Genomic DNA, 13,057 nt, shown 5'->3' with positions numbered 1-13,057 from the left:
AGTCATCATTGGATTGCCACCAGGATTCCTTCCTTCTTGAGGGTGAAAAGGCCACTCTGATCACTTTGGGCCTCCACTTTGTCCCACCGCTCATCTCCTACCTCACTTTTCATCATATATATGTATGATATCATTCCTTTTCTCATGATTCTTGCTGCTGTAGGATCAAGCAGTTATTTGTGGAATCCCTGGTTGCTTATTAAAACCCAGCCTCTTTTCTAACTCTTCCACCTTGTGTCTCAGATAAGCAGACAGCTTATATTCAGCTTTGTTCTTTCCCCCTTTTTTTTCTCTGTATCAATCTAGTTCTTTTAAAACTGAAATTATGTCAATAAAATATGAACATTAAAAATCCATGAAACTGTCTGTGGCTTTCTGGTCCACTTCCATTTTTTTTCTCTCACAGCACTACCAGTTCCGTGCTTTGCTCATTCACCAAAATAATGTTTCCAAATTCCTTCCAAGTACCTGAATTTTAGATTTCAAGTTGTATTGGCTACTCTACTAAAAACCCCAAATTTCGGCACCTACAGAAGTCTCAGGTCCTCCTGCTCCCTACTTGTCAGGGATGTGGCTGAATTGAATGCCTGGGAAGAGTCTGACTCTGGAAAGGAAGGAATTGTGGGAATGTTTATATAATTTAGCAGAGTTTAAATGATGTTTGAGTTTATGCAGTGACAAGTGGGTTGCTAACTTGCTTGAATCCTACCAATAATTATACCTTCCTGGTCGATAATCCCTTTCTGTCCCTCTTAAAGAAAACACACATGAATCTGAAGCATATTAACAGAAACTACTTTAGTTTCAGATTCCTTCTGCATTACATAGTTGTTCCTGAAGGCAGGCTTAGGCTTAGGTTTTATAACAGATAAACTATATACAGTGGTTACATACACTTCAGGTTACATACGCTTCAGGTTACATACGCTTCAGGTTACAGACTCTGCTAACCCAGAAATATTACCTCAGGTTAAGAATTTTGCTTCAGGATGAGAACAGAAATCTTGAGGTGGCGGCGCGGCGGCAGCAGGAGGCCATATTAGCTAAAGTGTTGCTTCAGGTTAAGAACAGTTTCAGCTTAAGAACGGACCTCCAGAACGAATTAAGTACTTAACCCGAGGTACCACTGTACTAGATAGTAGTGAATCATGGAAAGACTGCATCTGAGCAGTTACCAGTTAACACTCCTAGCAGCAACCAACTGACAAAACTGCCTGCCACATAGAGGCAGTTAGTTCTCTCAGAATGTTGGGCTTGACTGACAGCTTTATATCCCACAGGAATGCCAGTACAGAGGGAGCCAGAGTCCGACTCTGGAGAGGAGGGACTTCAGCCACAGGCAGAGCAGGAGTGAACCTTCTAGAAGCTTCCAGAATCATCTGACACTTTCCAGTTTATCCCCTCAGACTATAGAGCTGAATTCCATGTTAGGAAAAGGCTCATTCTATATCTGGAAACACTATTGCTTGGACTTATCAATCAATGCATTGAGTTCCAAAACATGGATGTGTACCGATAAAAAAAAAAAGCAGCCATATTTACCTGAAGGAAATCTACTTTGCATTTTGTACTGGGAGCTAATTCTTGTCAGTGGCTTCTCAGAACAGTCACATGACTCACAAAACTAGCTTGAGGACCTGAACGGACTCCAATGTTTATTTTGCTACATTCACAGTGGGTGCCAAGATGTTCGGAAACCAAGGCGCAGCTTCCGATTGGCTTTGATTGCACAGGCGCACTGGAAACAATAGTGAAAGCCGCATTGGCTGTCCGGCTTCCAAAAAAAGTCCAAAAACCGGAAGGCTCAATTCCGGGTTTCGGTCGTTTGGGAGCCAAAACGTACAAGTACAAAGGCATTTGAAAACCTTGGTACAACTGTACCATTTTGCTAATGCAAGCACATGAAGTTTTCAAGAAGGATAAAGCATTAGGAGAGATCTGTGAAGGTTTCAGTTCCATTTTGACCCGTTGAAGATGAGTTAATCACGTGTGTCAACTGTTTTAATTGGAAAGTCTTAAGATTTGGGGCACCAAGACCACCCCTTCTTGGTGGATACAGCTTTTACCTCTAGAAATAATATTTTAATAAAATAATCATGCATAATAATACAGTAGTAAGAAAACACAGAATATAAAATAAAAATGAGAACAAAAATAAATCAATAACCCCCATCCCATGACACAGTGTCATAGCTAGCACTTTAAGTTGGGTCTGGAAGTGACTGCAGTCAGGCCAGGATTGGTGTAATACGACCAAACAGTCTTGAACTGGCCACTGAGTTCTGCACTAACTGAAGTTTCTAAATTGTCTTCAGAGGCAGCCCTGAGGTGAGCGCCTTACAGTAATCTAACCTAGAGGTTGCGTAAGGTACAGGTAAAGGACCCCTGGATGGTTAAGTCCAGTCAAAGGCGGCTATGGGGTTTGCAACGCCCATCTTGCTTTCCGGCTGAGGGAGCTGGTATTTGTCCACAGACAGCATCTGGATTATGTGGCCAGCATGACTAAACCGCTTCTGGTGCAATGGAACACGGTGATGGAAACCAGAGCGCACAAAAACTCCATTTACCTTCCTACCTAACTCATCATGAACACCTCCCCTGTTCTCTTATAATGGCAATGGCACACACCTGAGAGGTGCCAGAATTGAGTTCCGGCGGGTTCCAGATGAAAAAAAGCCCTGTATTCATATACAATGTTTGATGAGTTTATGGTGAAACCGTGCAAATCAACAAGTATACACTCTTTCACACAAGCACTTGACAGCTTGCACCAGTGTTCATTATAATTTGTGAACAAATAACCTTCACAGAAGTCTGAGGCCTAATTAGGTAGTTTAACCTCCTGCTTCGTTTCAAGTAAAGGGTATTTCATCATGGTACAATACTTGACTAATTGATAGGACACCCATAACCACAAATACTTACCCTTTTACCGTGAGTTTCTTGGGTTTCTTTGCAAGGTTACCCTTCCGCTATTCATGCGATCTTCCTGCAGTAAATACCGTATTTTTCCATGTATAAGATGCCCCCCAGGTATAAGACGCCCCCTATTTTGGGGGACTAAATTTAATGAAAATAAGGAGGGGTGCCCAAATTTGTTGAGCTTTTTTTAGGGGGAATTGCACATGCGCCATCACCCCAGCAGGGCCATTGCTGGGGGTTGGCAAAGTGGGCAGCCGCTCCCCCTATGCCACTGCGGGAAATGCTCCCTAGAGCGCACGCCTCCCACAGCGGCATGGGGGGCGGGAGTTGTGAGCCTGCCAACCAGCTGGATGGCGGCACACAGCTCCCCCACCCCTACTTATCCATGTATAGGATGACCACAGTTTTTTTACATGATTTTTGAGTAAAATAAACCTCATCTAATACACGGAAAAATACAGCATATTTATTCCGAGTTTCAGCCTTTGGAGATGTCTGGAGAGCTACAGCTTCTTCCTTGTGCTTGATCAAGGCCTTGAGGGTAGGAGGTGACATTTGTTCAGTTGTGTGTCCATCTATGTGTGTTTGTGCAAATCAAAGATTGGGATCAAGATGAATGTTGAAAAAGCTATGGCATTCTAGTAACATCCCTCCATAAAAGTAAAGAGCCAGTTTTTCAGGTAACGAATGGAGTTGGTGCAGTCTGATCATTGCAACGACAAGGGAATGTCATTTCCTTATTTGGGAGATCCAATCTTTAGCCTTTCCCAGAAACATTAAGAACATAAAATAAGCTAGCCCTCCAAAACTGAAGCCAGTTTTGTGATTTACATGAGTGTTCTGGGAAGCCATTGATGGGAATTAGTGCCCAATACAAAACACATGGTGGATTTCCTTCCAGTGAATACAGTGGTGCCCCGCAAGACGAATGCCTCGCGAGATGGAATACCCGCTAGACGAAAGGGTTTTCCATTTTTGAGCTGCTTCGCAAGACGATTTTCCCTATGGGCTTGCTTTGCAAGACGAAAACGTCTTGCGAGTGTTCCAATTTTTTTCCACTTTTCCCCCCTTTTTCTAAGCCGCTAAGCCGCTAATAGCCTTTTAGCCGCTAATCCGCTAAGCCTTTAATAGCCACTAAGCCTTTAATAGCCGCTAAACTGCTAATAGAGCTAATCCGCTAAGCCGCTAATAGGGTTGCTTCGCAAGACAAAAAAACCGCTAGACGAAGAGACTCGCGGAACGGATTAATTTCATCTTGCGAGGCACCACTGTATGGTTATGATTGATATGAATCAGTGATTTGGTACTCAGTGCCTTGATTGGTAAGTCCAATCATTTCTGAGACATGACATAAAGTTCCTAACATGAAATTCATCATTTATGGCTGCCATGTGCTGTGTCAACATCTTTATTGAGCTCTCCACCACAACCGCAAGCTCTTGTACCAGATCAACCACCACCAGTTCAGAGCCTAATAGCACACATGTGAAATCAGGATATTTGAATCCAATGTGCATCACTTCACGCTTGGTAATGGTGGATTGCAATTGCCATTTTATTGCCCATTCAACCAATTTGGAGTAATCCTTTGGAAGCTCCTTGCAATCAATCTTCCCGGATACATCAGTTTTCTTTGTATACCTTTCTTTGTATACATAAGTATACCTGAAGGAGCGTCTCCACCCCCATCATTCTGCCCAGACACTGAGGTCCAGTGCCGAGGGCCTTCTGGTGGTTCCCTCGTTGTGAGAAGCCAAGTTACAGGGAACCAGGCAGAGGGCCTTCTCGGTAGTGGCACCCGCTCTGTGGAAAGCCCTCCCACTGGATGTCAAAGAGAAAAACAACTTCCAGACTTTTAGAAGACATCTGAAAGCAGCCGTGTTTAGGGAAGCTTTTAATGTTTAATAGAATATTGTATTTTAATATTTTGTTGGAAGCAGCCCAGAGTGGCTGGGGAAACCCAGCCAGATGGGCAGGGTATAAATATTAAATTATTATTCTTATTCTTTGGGAAGTTATTTTTAAAAAAAACCATAGCAGAGAGGTGGGAAAAAAATCAATGTAATATAGTCACTGTCACGGAAGAAAAATGTAGGTTCTCATCCATCCCTTAATTCCTCCCTTGCCCACCCAGCAACACAGGAGATCTTGTGTATACTTAGATTGAGCTTTCTAAATAACCAAGCACTCAGTTTCATGCTTGAATGAAGCCCAGTTTTATTTTAGCAATGATCTCTTGGGCCAATACGGAACAACAGGTTTGATTGCTGCTTTCTCTTGTCGCTCCTTTTCCCGCACTCAAACCTGAAAAGGAGTTGGAAGGAAAGAGTAGAGAGTAGAGGAGACCTGCTGGCCACGATCTGTTCAGCACATCCATGCCTTCCACCAACTGTGAGGTATAAAGCCTTCAGCATCCCCTTGTAGTCTCCTGAATCAATTATGTGGGTGCCTTTTTCAGGAAACATTACTCCATGATGCCTCTTCAGCAACAGACACACATTTCTCCTCTTCAAGCTGGATCACTAAGCAATGGCATAGACCAGGCATAGACAAACTCCGGCCCTCCAGTTGTTTGGGACTACAACTCCCATCTTCCTTAGCTTACAGGACCAGTGGTCAGGGATTATGGGAATTGTAGTCCCAAACATCTGGAGGGCCGGAACTTGCCTATGCCTGGCGTAGACTGCTGGGCCAGCCTCAGTTGGCCTCTTGGGAAATTATATGGCTCTGGGGAGAAATGCACCTGAGCAGAGATACAGGAAGACACAGGAACTCACTGAGCAGAAAGAACAGGACTTTGGACTAGTTGGCCCTTTAGGCTGATCCAGTGGGGCTTATTTTATGTTCTTAATGTTTCTGGGAAAGGCTAAAGATTGGATCTCCCAAATAAGGAAATGACATTCTCTTGTCGTTGCAACGATCAGACTGCCCCAGCTCCCATTTGTTACCTGAAAAACTGGCTCTTTACTTTTATGGAGGGATGTTACTAGAATGCCATAGCTTTTTCAGCATTCATCTTGATCCCAATCTTTGATTTGCACAAACACACATAGACGGACACACAACTGAACATATGTCACCTCCTACCCTCAAGGTCTAGATGAAGCACAGGGAAGAAGCTGTAGCTCTTCAGACATCTCCAAAGGCTGAAACTCGGAATAAGTATACTTTATATTTCAGTGCATTAGACAAGGATTTTTTACTCAAAAATAATGTCAAAAAACTGTGACCATCCTATTCATGGATAAGTGGGGGGGGGGGGAGTCGCATGCCGCCAGTGAGCTGGTTGGCAGGCGCACAACTCCTCAACATGTTGCTGTGGGAGGCGCACGCTCTAGAGAGCATTTTCTGCAGTGGCATGGGGGGAGCGGCTGCCCACTTTGCCAACCCCCAGCAATGGCCCTGCTGGGGTGATGGCACATGTGCAATTCCCCCTAAAAAAAGCTCAGCAAATTTGGGTATCCCTCCTCATTTTCATTAAATTTAGCCATAAAGGACAAGGCCCCTTGGCAGCCATGGCTCTCTGTGGCTCTTGGTGGTTGTTCTGCGCAGAAAAAAACAGGAAACGAAGTAAAGTTCAACAGAACATTTTCATGCTTTCCCTTTTTCTATCGGATTATATAACCCACTTCCTAGGAAATACCAAGGGAAAATCTGACAAACGCTATGACAGCCTTGCTCAAATTGTAATCCTAATTCCCTCATTAGGAGATAAGAAAAGATAAGAAAAGACTTCCGGAGGCGGCACGTTCAGCAATGGCGGTCCTCTTCAGTTGCTTGAAGAGGGGCTCCGCGGAAAAGGGTCGTGCGCTGCGGCACAGCGACGACCCATGCAGAAAAACCACGGGTAGAGTGAGCCCGTGGCCGTGGGATTCGGCGGGCACCAGGAGCGACCTCGGAAACGCAGAAGAGACCCCGTAAGGGGCTTCGGAACGTGGAGGGGGTAGCGGTGCTGTGAATCCATCGCTCTTTCCGCGGAAGTGAAGCCGCGCGGCTGCTGCTGATCGGCGCTGACCTTTCTTCTTTGAACAATTGAATTGAAACAACATACTCGTGAGTAAGAAATCTGAGGCTTTATTTGGACTTAATTTGGCGAACTTTGGCTGAAAGCGGGAGACGCTAAAAAGGAATTCAGTCTTCCGGCTCTGTTTAAAGTATTGAGCAAAGACTCTTTAAAGCGGAAGCGCTGAAAGGAGTTCAAAAGAAGTTGGAATATACCCTGCAAATTCGGATTTGTTCGATTAAAAGTTAAGGAAAGGCTAAAACTGTATTATAAGTGGACAGAGACTGTGATTCCTCTTTCTACCTTTTGTGGATTACAAAGTTATGACACCCTGCTCTCGGGCTGCCTGGATACAAAGTAACACCAGACTGCGGTAACTGTATACAAAAATTTAAATGTCACATTGGGCTACATTGTAAGCTGTAAAAAAGGAACTGTTGCATGCACGTTTGTAAAGAACTTTTATTCTCTGCAGTTAAAACTGAACTTGGAGGGCTCCCCCGTTGTTCTGGATTTTACCTAACTTTTTTGTTGGAACTTTATGGTGGAAACTTTCTTCATACTTCTCCCTAATCTCTGGGGAGCTCCCCCTGCTGGATTGTGGAATTATTAGTCTCTGTGAACTGCTGGCTGCTTTGGAATTTTTTTTGACTGGTTGTTTACTTTTCCTGGATTGCTTTTCCCATGGGATTTACAATTTGACCTTGACGCTTGGACAGCTGTGGAATGAGTGGCGTACCAAAAACAAGGGCTGCTAAGAAAGCAAAACAAACTGAGCTCTTGCAATTAACTTTGCCTGTGCAGCCACAAAGATCGTCTGTTCCCATTGTGACAGGTCTGCAAGAAGGACAACCCAAGCAGCCAGCTTTTGGGGATATGGCTGCAGGAGGGCTAGACCCTGTCTCAAAAGAAATATTGGATCAGCTGGCAGCACTAAATAAGAAAGCTGACGAACAAGCAGCTAAATTTGAGGAACAAGCGGCTAAATTTGACCAGGTGACAGCTACAATTAATAAACTGACAGTTCAAGTCGCTCAAAATACACAGGCAGTAGGCAATATTGAAAAGATTACAACAGAAAATCGAAAATTAGCACAGGAAGCAAATACAAAAGCAGACCAAAATAAAGAGAAGATAGAGGAATTAAGAGGAGAAGTAAGGCCACTGAGCAGACAGGTTACTGAACAGCAAGCGTTTCTGTCCATGGCGGAACTGAAAAACAGGGAATGCAATCTCAGGCTTAGAAATATCCCAGAAATAGAAAAAGAAGACCTGATCGGTTTCTTGACAACAGAAATATCCAAGTTCTGGGGTCTGGCCGAAGAGAAAGACTTTAAAATTGTTACCGCCTTTAGATTGGGAAGAGTGGCCAAGAAGGACAAACCAAGAGATTGCTTGATCATTTTGAGATCTAAGCAAGAAAAAGATAACATACTCGGCCTACATTTTAAAAATTCATTGGTGATCCAGGAAAAGACGGCAGAAATCTTCAGAGACATACCCAAACAGTTACTGGATTTAAGAGCTACATATAAAGATCTGGCAAGTTTATTGAGAAACAACACAATCCCTTACAGGTGGGAATTTCCTCAAGGACTATCTTTTACCTTGAAAGGGAAGAAGGAGAGAATCAGAACAGCAGAGGAGCAAGAAAAGTTCCTAAACGATCACGGGGAGGACCTTCGGAAAGGAGTAGTAGGAGCCTGGCCACCTCCTTCATTTGGCTTCAATCCGGTTCCACCTCCAGACAAAAATGACAAAGGAGACACTCCCACAGGCCAATAAATTAGTCCGAGATGTCTCTGCAGCTTCTTAGTTGGAACATTCATGGCGCAAACTCTCCCGAAAAAAGGAAGAAGATTTTTCACATATTGAGAAAAGAACAATTAGACGTCATTTGCCTCCAAGAAACACACGTGACTAGGCTCCACAGGAGAGTGTTAATTAACAAGAGACTAGGCCAAGAATTTATTTCATCAGACAAGGTTAAAAAAAGAGGAGTAGTGATTTATGCAAAGGAGAGCCTAGCACCAAAGTTGGTTTTTAAAGATGAACAAGGAAGAATCTTGGCGATTGAAATACAAGCACAAGGAGAAAAACTTTTGATAGTAGGAATTTATGCACCAAACGATGGGAAATCGGAATTTTATAAGAAGTTGCATGAGATAATGTTGGACTATATTGACTATACTAACATCATCCTGATGGGAGATATGAATGGAGTTGTCTCCACATACATGGATAAGTCACAAAATCAGAATTTGACCAAAGAGGGCAGACTACCAAAGACTTTCTTTGAACTTACAGACAATATGGACTTGATTGATATTTGGAGGACAAAGAACCCTCTAGGTAAAGAGGGAACATTCTTTTCTGAGGCCCATCTATCGTGGACAAGAATCGACCAAATCTGGACATCTAGAGGACTGGCACCTAAGATAAAAAAAGTAGAGATCTGCCCTAAAACCTGCTCCGACCATAACGCCTTGAAAATAGACTTGAGACTTGCACCAGCTGGATCCTTCAGATGGAGAATGAATGACTACTTGTTTAGAGATCAGGAGATTGTGAAGAAGGCCCAAAAAACGTTGAAAGATTACTTCGAAATAAATTTGAATACCTCGGTGGAAAAGAAAACAATCTGGGACGCGAGTAAAGCTGTTATGAGAGGGTTCCTGACACAACAGAATACTATTAAGAAAAAACTCTGGAATGGTAAAAAGGATAAGATTTTGGAGAAGATAAGAGACGGAGAGAAAAAGTTGAGACTAAACCCAAAATCAAAAGAAGTCTTAAGAGAAATAAAATTCCATCAAGCACAATATGCGAAATTGATAAATCAAGAAGTCGAATGGAAAATTAAACAGATGAAACAAAGATCATTCGAATCTGCAAATAAATGTGGGAAGCTGCTGGCATGGCAGCTGAAAAAGAGACAAAAATTGAAATTTGTTACCAATCTGGAGGTTGAAGGAGAATGTATTCAGAAACCAGAAGATATCAGAAAGTGTTTCCAGAGATATTTTAAAAAACTGTTTACTCAAGGACCCCAAGTAGAGACTGAGATAAACAAATTTCTAAAAAGCTATGGCCTGCAAAAACTAACACAAGACAAACAAACAGCCCTGAATTACAAAATAACACAACAGGAAATTGAAAGTGCCATTCAGAACATGCAATTAGGCAAATCCCCAGGCCCAGATGGACTTACCTCCAAATATTATAAGACATTGAAGGAATATCTGGTCCAGCCATTAATGGAGGTATGTAACCAAATTATGGAAGGGAAGGGGGCACCCGAATCGTGGAAAGAGGTATTCATCACTTTGATACCAAAACTGGAATCTGAAAAGACTCAACTTAGGAACTACCGTCCCATCTCACTCCTAAATGTGGATTACAAAATTTTTGCTGACATTTTGGCAAACAGACTGAAAAAAGTTTTAAATGAAGTAATTCATAAAGACCAAGCAGGCTTTCTCCCTGGCAGGCACTTGTCTGACAACACTAGGAATATTATCGATGTTTTGGAGTTATTACAGACAAACTTGAACACGAAAGCAGCTTTGATTTTTATAGATGCCGAGAAAGCCTTTGATAATATATCTTGGAAATTTATGAAGAAAAATTTGGAAGGGATGGGAGTGGGAAGGGCGTTCCAAAATGGTATTGAAGCAATTTATTCAGAGCAAAAAGCCAAATTGATAGTAAACAATGTGGTGACAGAGGAGTTTAAAATTGAAAAAGGGACACGACAGGGGTGCCCCTTATCACCCTTGTTATTTATTTCTGTCCTGGAGGTGTTGCTGAACTTGATTAGGAAGGACCAGCAGGTGGAAGGAATACAGGTCAGAGAAAAACAATATAAACTGAAGGCTTTTGCAGACGATTTGGTTTTGACATTACAGGAGCCAGAAGCTAGCACAAAAAGAGCTTTAGAACTAATCTCTGAGTTTGGTCGGGTGGTGGGATTTAAGTTAAACAAACAAAAAACTAAGGTTTTGGCAAAAAACTTGACACCTTCAGAAATAGATGGGTTTCAGAAGGAAACAGAATTAAATGTGGTTACAAAAGTGAAATACCTGGGGGTCAACTTGACTGGGAGAAATCTGAATTTGTTCAAAGATAATTATGAAAAATGTTGGTCGGAAATTAAAAAGGACTTAGAAATTTGGTCAAGATTGAAACTTTCCTTGTTGGGAAGAATTGCAGCAGTCAAGATGAATGTATTGCCAAGAATGTTGTTTCTGTTTCAAACCCTTCAGATCGTGGACAGAGTGGAATGTTTTGGAAAGTGGCAGAGGGACATTGCGAAGTTTGTCTGGCAGGGCAAAAAGCCCCGAATAAAATTTAAAATATTAACAGATGCAAAGGAAAGAGGGGGGGGTTTGACCTGCCGGACTTAAGATTGTATTATGAAGCTGCATCCTTCTGCTAGATGAAGGATTGGTTTTTGTTAGAAAACACTGATGTCCTAGATCTGGAAGGGTTTAACAATGCTTTTGGGTGGCATGCATACCTGTGGTACGACAAGATAAAGTTTCATAAATTGTTTAAAAACCATATTGTCAGGAAAGCTCTATTCATTGTCTGGACTAAATATAAGGACTTACTCGAAAGTAAGACCCCGAGGTGGTTATCACCGACGGAGGCTAAGGCCATAAAACTACGTAACATGGAGAGTGGCTGGGTAAAATACTGCGAGATAATAGAAAGAGTTGGTGATACCTGGAGGTTGCAGAGTTTCGAAAAATTGAAAGGAAAGGTGCGAGACTGGTTTCACTATGCCCAAATTTCAGAGATCTTTAAAAAGGACAAAAAAATTGGTTTCCAGGTGGAAAAATCAAAATTAGAGACAGAACTACTTGAACCTAAGACGAAAGTGCTTTCAAGGATGTATAACTTGTTGCTTAAATGGAATACTCAAGATGAGACAGTTAAATCAGCTATGATAAAATGGGCACAAGACATTGGGTACAACATTATGTCTGAAGACTGGGAAAGGTTATGGACCACCGGTATGAAATTCACGGCATGTAGTGCCTTAAAAGAAAACATTATGAAAATGGTATACAGGTGGTACATGACCCCAGTCAAACTTGCAAAGATATATCATCTGTCTGACAATAAATGTTGGAAATGTAAGGAGGCTGAAGGAACATTCTTTCACCTCTGGTGGACATGCCCGAGGGTGAAGGCTTTCTGGGAAATGATTTACAATGAGTTGAAAAAGGTGTTTAAGTACACCTTTCATAAGAAACCAGAGGCCTTCCTCCTGGGCATTGTAGGCCAGAGAGTGTCAAAAAAAGATAGAACTTTCTTTTTATATGCAACTACAGCAGCAAGAATCCTTATAGCTAAATACTGGAAGGCACAGGAGTTACCCACGCTGGAAGAATGGCATTCGCAGCTGATGGACTACATGGAATTAGCCGAAATGACCGGCAGAATCCGAGATCTGGGAGAAGAGGCAGTGGAAGAGGATTGGAAAAAATTTAAGGACTATCTACAAAAACACTATAAGTTATATGAATGTTGAGAATTTGCTAAGTTTTCGGGAAAAACATGCTTCGGTATTGAGATTTGTAAATGATGGAAATTAAGTTATGACTTTGAAAAGTATAAATTACAGATTATATAACTAAATGAAAGTACAAAAACACATAAAATAAGGTATTAATTTGCTGTTTATTTTCGTTGTAAAGAAAGCAGGGGATGGAGGACGTGGGGAAGTCCAGTTGATTATGAAAATAGATTTGAAAAAGTGAATTTTCTTTTATAATTTCTTTCTTTTTCTGTAAAATCGCTTTTGTTGTCTTATTGACGATGTATTCTGACCTTGGAAAAAAAGCAATAAAAAAATTATTAAAAAAAAGAAAAGAAAAGATAAGAAAAAAGGCGAAAAAAGAAAAGAGCATAAAAAAGACATAAAAATCCAATTTTTTACTTGTTATTTTCATAACCCTTCTTCCTGACTTCCTCACATCTCCCTTTTTTGTGTTCCTTTTTACACAACCATATTCAGCAAATATCTTACCCTCTTTCAAATCTTGATCTATATTATAAATTTCAACCCAATGTGTCGCCAATTCTTCTTTTTATATACTTTTGTTTATATTTGACACAATGTGA

The sequence above is a fragment of the Podarcis liolepis genome, assembly GCF_965112155.1.
Source record: "Podarcis liolepis genome assembly, chromosome: 13".
Classification (NCBI taxonomy): domain Eukaryota; kingdom Metazoa; phylum Chordata; class Lepidosauria; order Squamata; family Lacertidae; genus Podarcis; species Podarcis liolepis.
The sequence above is the reverse complement of the archived record's forward strand: the minus strand, read 5'-3'. Positions refer to the sequence as shown.